Here is a 13,902-nt window from a genome sequence, read left to right as displayed (position 1 = left end):
TGTCATTGACGAGAGAGCATCATTAGACCGAATCAGATAGGATCAAATCAACAGAGATCTAAATAGAGTTGGTAGGGGTTGATTAGGTCAATTTGACCAATTCTTGGAGAGTGAGACCCACCACTTAACCCAATAGAATTATTGAAGTTGCACATCTGTTGTTGACCACTACTCTCATCAAATCGAGCGAGTTTTGGATCAAGTCACCACTAGTTAGATAGTTTGACCAAGTCAAAGAGGTCTGGCCGTCTGGGACAGATATGATCCCATAACCCGTTTCCTTCATTATGTAATGCCACGTGTGTTGAGTCTTGATAACACGACACCGTTTGGATAAGTGGCCGCGACATTTTTATTTTTATTTTTTTGACAGAAAGGCAATAGAAGTGTATTGATATATAAAAATAAATAAATAAACAAAAAACGAAAAAAATCAAAAAACAAAAGAAAGCTGTGGGTCCACCTCGAGTTAAGATAGCCAAACGCAGTGGCTACGACATTTTTTATTTTGCTTGAATAGTTTTTAATGGAACGGCATCGTTTTAGACTTCCTCATGCACTTTTGTCTACTTCAATCAGATTGGTCTGTGGTTTTACACTCTCCAGCAATGATAGCTTCTACTAATTTTTAAACAATGGACTTAAAATTTACAAAATGCTATTTTAAATGAGTAACTCTTTTTATTACTTAATGGAGGATTACATTTTTTTTTTTTTGTCACTTTTGATGAGGACTCCCAACTGCCAAGACAGGAGAGGAGCCAACTAGGTCTAAATACAAGATCACCATCACAATCTTAAAAATAAAATAAAAAATAAAAAATCACCATCAAATTGTTGAGGATGAATTATTGTATTAAATTTAGCCCGAGAGAGGGTTTCAGCTTGACATGAACATAGTTGACATTACAATGACTAGAGCCCTTATCTCTTGGCCCAAATACAAGGTCATCAATATCATACCTCTTGTTTTTTTGTGTGGATATAAAGAAAAACCATCACAATGTTGAGAATATCTTGCACAAGCAATGCTATTTACATAATAGATTTCATAATAAATTTCATACTTGTTGAATTGACATATTCCTTTTTTTTTTTTTTTTTTTTTTTTGAGAATCATATTGATATTGATATTGATATTGAATTGATATATTCCTATTTTATTAACTATCATTAAAAACTTACTACCTTATATATGTTTAAAATTTGTTGTCAATTTTAATCATGTTTCTAGACTTATTATATCGCTGGTCTGATTTGGGAACTTTCTCCATACATCAATTTTTTTGGTCTTATAAAAAGAAAAAGAGGGCAACTTTAATTGAATTTGTTGAATCTAATACTAGAATAAGTCAAATGAAACAAACATCAATTATTGATATGACGTTTACCAAAAAAAATATATATATTGAATTAACATTCACTCAAGAGTGGGGCTCAACATGCATGTAATTGACTTTGCCATTGTGTCACTGTCAACTCAATTAGTGACAAGACCAGGCAAATGAATCGGGAAGATTGGATTTGGATTCGCTTGAACGGCTTTGGGTTAGATTAAGTTCGGGTTAATTCTAGTGGCATTACCTTCCTTAACCCTTCTTTCTTTCAAGAAATTCACTAAAATATTATTATTATTATTAAAATGAATGTTATTCTAGCTTTGAACATGAAGGGTATTATTTTTTCTCCATCGCATTTCTCCTCTTTGTCTCCAAGCTAGCCCATATGTGCTAACCAGCCAAATCTTTATAGAATGTCTCCTATGGTGGGGTTTCAATAAGTTATTTTATAAGTTCAATCCTAAAAGTTTTTATTCTGGTATGGTATGGGATTTTATTGGCCCATCAACTTGGAACCAATACTGGAAATGGAAACAGATTCCGCAATGGATGTCTCATTTATTATTCTCAATATTTTAGCATACTTTTTCCACCAAAAACAACAACCATTCTCTCCTGCAGCACTTCTCTTAAGCCCAATACTTGGCATCTTCTCTTTCCAGTCATATCAATTCATATGTGCTAACAAATTTTCTATGATTTTTAATCATAAAGTTTCATTATTTTCTGAGATTATTTTTTGTTGTACTTCCTTGTTTTTCGATTTATTTTGATTCACATAAGTTTCATAGTCATTTGGTGCCCCTTTCGGTCAAATCAGCCATGATTATTATTATTTACTTAGACATTTTAATTTTAGATTTATTTATTTTCATACAGAAGTTTGTAGCTAGTAATATTATTTTACATTAACCCATATTGTCTTCTTCTTCTCTCCTTATTATATTTTTTTCCTCTCAATCTCATGTAATTGAATTATATAAGTAAGTTTAATTATTCTTTAAATTACATGTTGCAACTTGCAATTATATGTAGATTTATCCTTTTTTTTTTCTCATGATGGCAATGAGTTTAAACCCATGTTTTATATGTTGGGAAAAATTTTATATAAGTGTGAATAAATTTCAGCAATCACAGCAGAAGCACAGCCACAAAAGAACACAATGATTTATGTGAAAAGCCCTTTCTCCTTGAAGGGAAAAACCATGAGATAAACTCCGAATAATTTCACTATATTAAATAGAGATCACAACACTTAAAAATACAACTTAAGCAAAGAAAAACCTTATTTTTCTTTCCACTCACTACTCTCTTCCTCACTATGTATCTCTATAATTTTCTCTTACTCTCTCTATTTTTCTCTTCTCTTTTTCTTACTCTCACTCATGCAATTCTTCAAGAGTGCACCAGTTTTCACACTATGAGACTTCTGTCTTTTTTCCTTGTTAGCACCTAATGTTCGAATGGCCTCATTTATTTCTTCATCTTTTCCTTCTTTTCTTCCTTTCACATGTTTCACATCAAGTCACAGTAAATACAATCACACAAGCCTTGACTTTTGTACATGATATTAATGAAAAATATGAATTCAATTCTTCTCTTTACTTGGCTGTAGGGGTTTGCAACCAACCCACTAACTTGCCAAAACCAACCCAACCCAACCTGTCGGGTTGGGGCAGGTCATAACAATCACAAACCAGCCTAACTCAACCCAACCCACTTATATATTTAAAATTTTAATTATATATATTTAGAAATATATTATATAATTAATAATGTTTTTTCATATTTAGCTCTTTCTATCTAAAACTCAATTACCTTGCAAACCCTAACAATCTTATTTCTCTCTCTACTGCCTCCCACTCCCGCTCTCCCATTCCACTCCTATTTGTTTATAACAAAGTTGGGATAATAGTTGTTACTCAAAAAAAAAAAAAAAAAAAAGAGTTGGGATAATAGTTTATGTATATTTTGTTTATCAACTCAGTTAGATATGTTTTGTTTATAATTGAGTTAGAATACTAGTTTATGAATATTTTATTTATCAACTCAAGTGGCAGGTGAGATATATATTTTTCTTGCTCAAGTTAATAATAATAGTAATAAAATAAATAAATAAAAAATTTTCCAACCCATGGGTTCAACCTGACCCAACTTGATCCATGTGGGTTGGGATGGGTTAGGTTGTACCCCTGTGATGGGTTGGGTTGGATTGGATTTTTTTTAACTCATCGTGGTAAGTTGGGTTGAAAAATTCCCTCAACCCGACCCATGCACACCCTTACTTGGCCGAATGGCCTTGTTTTTTCTTCTTCCTTCAGCGTGTCCCACACGCTTAACATCAAGTCTCATTAAGAGAGATGGTTGGCAGATGATTGGCTGATGGTTGGCTAGACAAGCTCAATAAGTGAGCTATTCCATCAAGTGTGAAACTGAGATCTTTTAGATTTTCTTGGATAACTTTATTGGTTGTGAGAAAATCTACTCCATCCTTTTCATAATTAATGAATAATCACAACTCATAATGAAACTATGTGATCCTAATCCAAATTATATATATATATATATATATACACTTTAAAAAACTAATGAATTAGAGCTATAGTGTCAAAAGTAACAAATTAAATCTTATAATAAGTTATAATATAAAATTTAAGAAATCCACAAACTCATAAATTTTTACGGATGAAAAATAAAAATCTAGATTTGCTTCTTCAAAATGAGAATATATTTTAGTACTAGACCATGCAAATTACTTTTGTAGGTCAAAATCTTTTTTTTATTTTTTTGATGAACAATAAGGAGGTGAGGGCGATCATTGTGACTTACCCTTTAGACGTGACCATAGGGGCACCCCTCGGTAGTGAATGTTTGATTAAATCATAGTTACTGTGGTTAGCGGTGATCACAAACCTCACCCTACCCACATAAGAGAGCTAGAAGCTTGAGCTAGTTACAAGCAAAAATCTCACAGTTCACCCATTGAGAATAGAACATGAGACTTAATGCTCCCGTGTTCATACCAAGATCGCTAAGCTACCTCTCTTGATGGCAATTCACAACCTATCTTTGTTAAAAAAAACATATACCACTTGATTTCAAAAGTCAATACTCAAAACTAAATTTTAAAATAAAATATAATAATTTAATGAGTGATAGAACTAGAAATAGAGTTGAGGATTATGGTAAAAAAATAGTCATTGACGCTGAGATAGTACTCACGTTGGGTTATCTACAGATATTATGAATTGACTAAAGCATGTAAAGTTATTAAAAAATTCTTAGCGTTGTATTTGTCCTTACAGCCGGCCTGCGTGCCAATCATCTTTTGAGAACATAAACTATAATATGTATAATTGTACAACCAAACCATTTATATTCCATCATTCACTAAACAAATAATTTAAAATGAAAAATATTTCCTCTCCGAAAAAAAAAAAAAAAAAAGAACAATATTTTTCCTAGTTGAACATTGTCAAGCGTGGACACACTAGGGGCGCATACAACATTAATTTTTTCAATAATTCCCTTAAAAAAATTGCTTTTTTGTCGCGTGTGTATGCATGTTATTCGTTGCTTAATTAATCCAAGAGTAGAATAAATCATACAAAGCAAACATCGATTATTGTATTAAATTTAGCCCCAGAGAAGGGTTCTACCGAACATGAACGTAATTGACATTACAATAATTGTGGGGTCCCTTATCTCTAGGTTTAAATACAAGGTCATCAATATCACACCAACTTCTTTTTTTTTTTTTTTTTTGTGTGAATATAAAAGAAAGAATTTGGCTTACTTTCACTACTTTTTTTTAAACTAAAATCTCATTTCGTTTTAATTTTAATGAGAAATTGCTGCATCATCTATTAACTAAATAAAAGATAGAGAATAAAACCTACTACCACTTGTCATTGTATATTTAAAATAAAAAAACATGTTCAATTAAAAAAGTATTGAAAGTAAGCCGAACCCATAAAGAAAAACCATCATATTATCGAAAATATCTTGCACGAGTAATGTTACATACATAACAGTTTTTACAATAAATTTCATACTTGTTGAGTTAACATATTCTTATTAATTCTTATATAAGCTAATTATCAACATACTTTATTATTTACCATTAACAAATTACTACCTCATATATGTGTGAAATTTGATATCAATTTTGATGTTTTCAAGACTTATTATATTGCCGGGCAGATTTGGGAACTTTGTCCATAGATTAATTTATAAATAAAAAAATAAAAAATAAGAGAGAGAGAGAGAGAGAGAGAGAGAGAGAGAGAAACTTTAATTGAATTTGTTGAATCCAATGCTAGAATAGGACAAATGAAACAAACATCAATTATTGAAATTGACATTTGCTCTAGAGTCTAGAGTGGGGCTCAGTATGCATGTAATTGTCAACTCAATTAGTAATAAGACCTGGCAAAGGAATTGGGTAGATTGGATTTGGACTTGACTTGATCGGATTTGGGTTAGATGAAGTTCAGATCAGAAAAAAGTCGTCCTAAACAGTTTATCAAGCGTATGAATCTAGTGAAATATTATTGATGAGGATAAAATCTAAACCATTTTAATAAGTGGTCAAGATTTGATGAACTTTACAATAAGGGTACCTTAATAAGTCTAGAGGATCTTGATATCACTGATAGCAGTAAAATGAAAGTCTTCTTATTATTCTTTATTGATTTTTTGAAAATTTTTTATAAATAATAAAAGAACCTTTAATCTTATAAATCATGTATGGGAAACAACAAGACAATACCATTAGTTATAGTTTGGAAAAGTTATATTTACACCTCATAATTTAAATGGGGCAACAGATTGGAGCTATAGAGAAGAAAAAAAACAGATTGGAGCTATAGTTTCAAAAGTTAAAAATTAAATCTTATAATAAGTATAATATCAGATTTTTAAAATCCACAAACCCATAAGTTTCAAGGGATTACAAAATATTTGCTTCTTGTGAAAGAGAATATAATTTAGCACCAGGCCATGCAAATTACTTCACAGGTCAAAATCAAATTTACAACCTCTCTTTGTTAAAAACATATACCACTTGGATACAAAATTCAATATCCAAAACTCATTTTTAAAATAAAATATAATAATTTGCTATGTGATAGAATCAGAAATAGAATAGGATTGTGTGCTAATTAGCTTTTGAGAACATATTCTTTAATATGTACTCATGTATAACTTCGTGCATATATACAAGTATATATATTTAATTTTTTTAAATCACAATTATATACATATATGAGTTCAAACTATAAATGGTATTAGCTTACACATTTCTTTAACTATATATTTCTAAAATATGTAATAGTTTATCATTATATATATATATATAGATATATGTATGTATGTATACACACACACACATATATGAGTTAGAATTTAATTGAATTTATACTCTTCAGTTTTTCACCTAATAATTCATTTGCCACGAAAATTAAAAAATTAGATAGACACATAGTAGAAAATTGGACTCAAATTGAAATCCAATTTAGAATCTAATTGTATTTGAACTTTTCGATTTTCACACTAATGATTCGTTTGGTACAAAAATTTTAAATTAGATTAGATTGACAATCCAATTGAAATCTAATTGAATTTTCTTTGAGTTTTGGATTTTAATATATACTAGTATATAACTAGGGGTGGCAAAGTAAGCCTAAACCCATTTGCTTGCCCAAACCTACCCATTCTAATTAAACCCAAACCCACCCAATTATTAATTAGGTTAAATGGACATTAACCTAATTAGACCCAGTGATTATTGGGTTTTAACTAAAAACCCATTTACCACAAAATCAATATACCCAAATTCAAACCCAGCCCTTCCCATATTAAAAAATTAATAATAATAAATAAATAAAACCTAGCCTTGAGCCACCCACTCCTTCAGTTCGCTCTCCTCCACGAATAGCACCATCGGTTCGACTCGGCGCCCACTCACCGAACTCGACATCCCTTCTCCACTTGAGCTTGATATCCCTTTCAGCCTCGCCTCCATCTCCTTCCCCCAAACCCTCGTCCCCGAGTTCGAGCTCCCCATCCTCTTGTACGACCACTAGAACTTCTCTGATTCTATGTCCGATTTGCTTATCACCCTGAGTCGACTCTGTGCCTAACTCGCCGCCGTCATTGACGTCGATGGCCCTATGCACGGGCTACAGTTCCTATACGCCCTTGACACTTTCAATGCCATGTCCTTAAGCTGTGAAAACAAAATAAAATATGACGATCTTGTATTGGTTTTCTCAGTAACCAAACAGCTGTTAGAGTTAGAAACTTGTATGGATCTCAGATCTATGTTCCGGAGATGATCTCAAATCTTAGATCCTAAGCTGTCGATTCCAAGAATCCTACACTTTTTTTTTTTTTCAGTGAAATTGATTATGGCTTATGTTGGCGTTAGATTTGTTAGGCTTCTTTGTATTTCTTTGATTTGGGGTAAGATTTTTTAGGGCTTTTTTGTATTTTTCTTATTTTTGGTAGATTTCAACTGTTTGGTAGGTGAGAAAGTGCAGAAAAGGACAAGAAATTTGTTTAATATTTTGGTCATTTTTTAAGATTTTAGAGTAGTTTGGTCAGTTTCGCTTTAGTGGCATTTTGGTAATTAGGTGGGTTGGGGTTTACCCATAATAATTGAGTTGAGTTAGATTTGGGTTAAAAGTAATTAGTTAAATGGGTTTTAATAGGTAAATGAGTTTTATATACCTAACTCAATTATGCCCACCCCAAACCCACTCATTTGACACCCCAATATAACTCATGCATATATGCACGATACAATTAAAAACAATTATAATTACACATATATATGGGTTCAAATTATACTTAGGGTAATAGTTACAAATTGTTTTTTTAAGTCACAAATCAGTTTTACTCTCTCTCTCTCTCTCTCTCTCTCTCTCTCTCTTATTTATTTTTTTGGATATACACATGAGTCTACTCTTTCTTCTTTTTTTTTTTTTTTTTCTTTTTTTTCTTTTCTGTTGGGTTTTGATAGTTTATTTATATCAAACTTTTCATTTTTGAAATAACATTAACTCACTTAGAACAAAAATTTTACAATAAAAAAACTTAGATAGGACACGTGGTGCAAAATTAAATAACAATTGGAATTCAATTTAGAATCTAATTGGATTTTCTCTAGTGTACAATCTGTGCATATGCATGGTATAATTAAAAACAACACAATTACACATATATGGACTCAAATTATACCTTGTTTAAGTCATAGATATATACAGATTCTCAAAAAAAAAAAAAAAACAAAACAAAAAAGTCATAGATATATACATGAGTTTTACTCTTTCTTTCTTCTTTATTTTTTTATTTTATTTTTTGGATATACACATGGGTTTACTCTTTTTTATTGGATTTTTTTTTATTTTATAGTTTATTTATAGTAAACTCTTTGTTTTTTTGCACAATATTAACTCACCTAGAAATTAATAAAAATATATAGATAGGACACGTGATGCAAAAATAGGCAACAATAAAATTTAATTTGAAATCTAATTGGAGAAATTGAATTTTCTCTTAATTTTGGCTTTTAATATATATATATATAACACTGTACAACCATTTATATTCCATCAGTCACCAAACAAATAATTGAAAAGGAAAAATAATTCCTGTTAAAAAAGAAAAGGAACAATGTTTTTCCTATTTTAACATCGTCAAGCCTCAAGTCCTCAACACACTAATTTTAAAAAAAAAAATTTCAATAATTCCCTTTAAAAAAAACCATGCTATTTTTTTTTTTTTTTTTTAATGTATTCCAAATTAAACTGCAATAAGTAGACTTCTTATTCGGTGTGGCTACTACATCGTGCAGCCAATTTATTTATTTTTTCTATTTTGATGAATACGCAGCCCAATTTTTTGATCACTCACATTCAAGAGCAATAAATGGGCCTTTGGGCCAATTAGGAAGCGGAGAAGAAATTCAATTTACTTTTACAATGGATTGAGACCTAATCGTGGGCTTCAATGAGAGTGGTTGGTGCGTAGACGGAATTGGGTTTTATTTATCCATTGTCCAAACAACAAAAGTCTTCCAATTGGGTTTAGAAAAGTCTTAAAAGACTCACCAGTGCTGCTTCAAAATCGTCCGCCTCCAAAGATGGTAAAATCAGAGCTCAGTCCAAAAATGCTGGTGCAATTTTAATGGCTCTTCATGATATTGTTAATGATATTCTAAGTCAGCCACTTACATATGCATAAAAATCAAATGCAAAGTAATAATTTTCTCTAACATGGAAAATTATTCAGTAAGTACTCTAGTAGGATGATAACTTTGTACTCCTCAAACAAAGGTGAAATAGGGGGTCGATACTCGATAGATGGCAATTGCTCTCTGGTCCCACGAAATCTCTCCCCTAATTTGATATAAATTGTAATTTTTATATTTTGTTAATTCTCTATATATGTGAAACTTCATTGAAAAAATAGAAAGGAAATCTTTCTTATAACCTTAATGTTTTTTAAGGTTCAAAAGTTATAATTGAAAAAATAAAGATAAAATAAAGGAAAATAAAGAAGCAAAAATAAAAATTGAAGCGATTTAAAAAAAAAAAAAAAATTGCATTTCAAAAGTGTTAGGACTCAAATTTTATATATAATAATTTATTGTTTTTCATAAAGATAGGTGTATTGTAATAAAACTTGAAAATAATAACTTGATATTATTTTCAAGTTAAGCTTTTTGGTTTTAGATGCACAAATAGTTATTATATATATTTTTTTAAATTGTTAAAATTAATCATTTTATTGGTTTAACAAAAGTAAAAATAAATTATAATTGACATTTATATTTAATAACTTAATATTATTATATGAGAATTACAAGTGGAATTGGCTTTTATATATATATATATATATATATATAATATCCCATCAAATAAACTCAATATAATAGATAAACTATCTTTTTTGGTGAGTTCTTTTACATTTTAAGTTGTACATGTGATATGTGTGTACACAAAGTATGTGCAGGTATGTATGACTACGTACAAGTGTACGAAGATAAATTCCCCCCCCCCCCCCCCCCTCTTAAAAGTGAAATTTTGGCTCCTTTTCTCGAGAGTAACAAGTTCTACCATAAATTTAATTAATGGAACTAATCGTCCATGTTAGAGAAAGGAGTAATAGATTCCTTCAACTCTCAATATCTAATATAAATATTTTTTTTTATGTAAGAAAATATCATATATATGTTAAATCAAAATTACAAACATTCTATGTATAAGCAATACTTTTTTTATTATGTATTTTTAGTTTGGTTCCCATGTAAAAATTTTATGGCTCAGCCACTGTATAACTATCTAGTCAGGGCCGCAATATCTAATTCAAGCTCCATAGAATTCATTGTGAGTGGGATGCTTGACATTGTCTAATTCATCTCAGCTGCCATACCTTGGCTTCTTTCATGAGCCATCTATATAAAGCCAACATTCCTTTAGTTTATCGACACTTGACACGTGTTTGACCTATAGATTGCTATTGATGGTATGCATGATATGGCTATCTCCACAGCTTTCTAGGCAGAATTGGTGTAGAATTTTTCTTGTAACCTTAAATCAACTATGTTTCCAATATTCCCACTTTCAATTATAGGATGAACCCATTTAAGTATGTGAGTGCTTTTTCAGGTCTTCTCATTACTGCCGGACAACCAATGATTAGCTCATATAAAACAATACCAAAACTATAGACATCACTTTTTTATTATTTAAGCTTCCTAATAATTGAGATCTATATGTAAAACACAAGTGATTTTGTAATTGTTAAAGATAGAATAATCAAACAAAGCAAGTGTACGTTCCCATGTAAAAATGTTGATAAACTATGGAATCAAATAACTAGTTGAATTGACATAGTGGTTAAAGAAGTACTTGTAGAATATAGTTTTTGTAGGCTACAAACTAAGGAGACTTAGTGGTAATGAAGATGTTCAAATAACACAGAGAGAGAGAGAGAGAGCACATAGATGTAAAGGCACTTCCACTTATTTATATTATAAAGAGGCAAAGAAGGGAGAAAAAAAGGTGGCCCAAGATGTTGTATCTAAGGCTTACAATGAATTATATAGTCGTTAGCGACAAAAGATGGATAAAAGAGTATCTTTAAACTTGCAAAGACAAGTAAAATGGAAAACAAGAGACTTGAATTGTTCTAAGTGTACTTAAGATAAAGATCAATGAGTGTTAATAAATGAAGAGGAGATAAAAAAAAAAAGTTACTTTGATACTTCTTTTTTTTTTTTTTTTTTTTTTTTTTCCAAATGGAAACCATAAATGAAATTGGATCACGAGTTGAGTAAATCAATTAAGGATACAAACTGTAGGTTTGTTTGAAGAATTAGGATGGTTAAGATAGTTTTAGTAGATGAAAGACATGTAGTCATTGCTAAGTTACATATTTGAAAGGGCGATTTAGAGTCTAAAATCTTTAGATTAAGAAGGAATAAAACATAGTAGACGGAGTGTTAGTTTTGCAAAATTGGAAACAAACATTAAGATGTTGTAAAATTTTACTATAAAGAAACACCAGAGAATGAATATTTTCAATATATTAGATCAATAATTTATGAGGATCGAGAGTTTGTAGAATACATTAATAATAAGATAAGAGTAAGGTGGAGAAAGTGGAAAAGCACATAAGAAGTATTGTGTGTTTGTAGAATACCTATTAAGTTAATTAAAAAATATATATAATTGATATAGAATAAGTGGAAGGCAGAGAAAGTGGAAAAAGCACATAAGAAGTATTATGTGTTCGTAGAATACCTATTAAGTTAATTAAAAAAAATGTAATTTTTATAGGATAAGAGTAAGGTAGAGAAAGTGGAAAAGTACATAAGAAGTATTATGTGTTTGTAGAATACATATTAAGTTGATTACCCTTTTCTTTTTCTATAAAAACTTTCTAAAAAAGGTTTAGATTTGTTGTGAAAATATTATAGATATAGCATTTTTCATAAACTTAATATCTAGAATCCTAAATTTTAAATTTTAAATTTTACAAGACAACATCAATGATAGCACACTTTAATGGTGCAATTTTCAATTGAGTTACGTACTTTGACATTTGGGTTCATTAAATTCCATTAGATATTTAGATTGAAACCATCCTTCATAATTTACGAATCATTTGAAATGTGATCAACTCCATCTTGTTTTCTTGGAAGGGCACACCTTCAAAATTACTAGCAGTTTTTGTGATGGTCGGATTCGTAATCTTTTTATTTATTTTTAAATAAATATAAGTTATTGTTATTTTTTTATACAAGATATAAATTCTACTTTAGAGTAATCTACTTGCATATATGTGTGAAGCTTCCTTTTAGAGACTTGAATCTCAACTCTTACCATTTCCACACCCCACAAGCACTTATATTTGTAGAATGACCATCGCGCCAAGGGTACGTAGTAGTTAATATAAGTTATGAAATATTTGTAGAATGACCATTGCGAATTGGCTTTTGAACAGTAGCTTACTTGGTCATTTGGTTCTTAAGCTTTACAAAACAATTCATTTGGGGGGTATTTGGTCTTATAGGTTGTTGTGTAAGGTCAGCCACAGTAAATTTCTCTCTCTCTCTCTCTCACAAACTCAAACTCTTGTTTTCTCTCGGTCTAAGATTTTCATGAGAACATTCCAGAGGCTTTAAGCCATCAACGGAGAAGGAATTCTGAAAGGTTTTTTTTTTTTTTTTTTTTTTTTTTTTTTCGTTCTTTGGATTTTCTTTGGGTTTGAGTTGGAATTTTTTTTTTCAACGATGATATGTTCTTTTATGTTAAAGAGAGATTACAAAGTTTATAATATTATTTTTCAAGTTGTGTGTTGTTAATAACATTAAATATATATATATATATATTCATTTTTATGGTTTTTATTTTCTCCAATTATATTCATTGCTAAATCAATTTGTAAGTTGTAACTATTGAATTATTATTAAAAAAGAAAAAAAAAACTAGTTTTTAAAGAGGGCAATGGGAATTGGGAACTTAAACAACCAAATAGTAATACTCAAAGAAAAATTCCGTGACACCCCCAAAACCTTGGGGTAGTGGTTATTACACCCTTTAAACTTTTATGTTAGCCAATTCACTCCATAAACTTCACACATATGCCAAATTCCCTCGAAGTAACCACCATTGATAACCAATTGGAAACTTAACACAATAATTTTGGGACCAAAATTGTAGGAAAATTATGGCATATAATATTGTGGTTAGGGGCTTAGCTGTAAATGAATCAAGATGTTCATAAATAGTTCGGACTTGTCTCAATAATTTTTTTTTTCATTTTCATTTGTTTATGAATGAGTTAAGTTTGAGTTTTAATTTTAAGCTTGTTTAATAAATAAGCTAAGCCCAAGCAAAAATATGGTTAACAAACAAACTTGTGAACAATAGGGCTTGATAAAAAAAAAAACAAGATGAGTTTAGGTTGGTTTATAAGCTTGGTAATAAATTTAATATGATTTTGAAAAATAAACTCAAATCTTACTAAACTTTTAATTAATTTGGAGTTG

This window comes from Quercus robur, chromosome 5 (assembly GCF_932294415.1).
Source record: "Quercus robur chromosome 5, dhQueRobu3.1, whole genome shotgun sequence".
Taxonomy (NCBI): Eukaryota; Viridiplantae; Streptophyta; class Magnoliopsida; order Fagales; family Fagaceae; genus Quercus; species Quercus robur.
Note: the sequence above shows the minus strand (reverse complement) of the source record.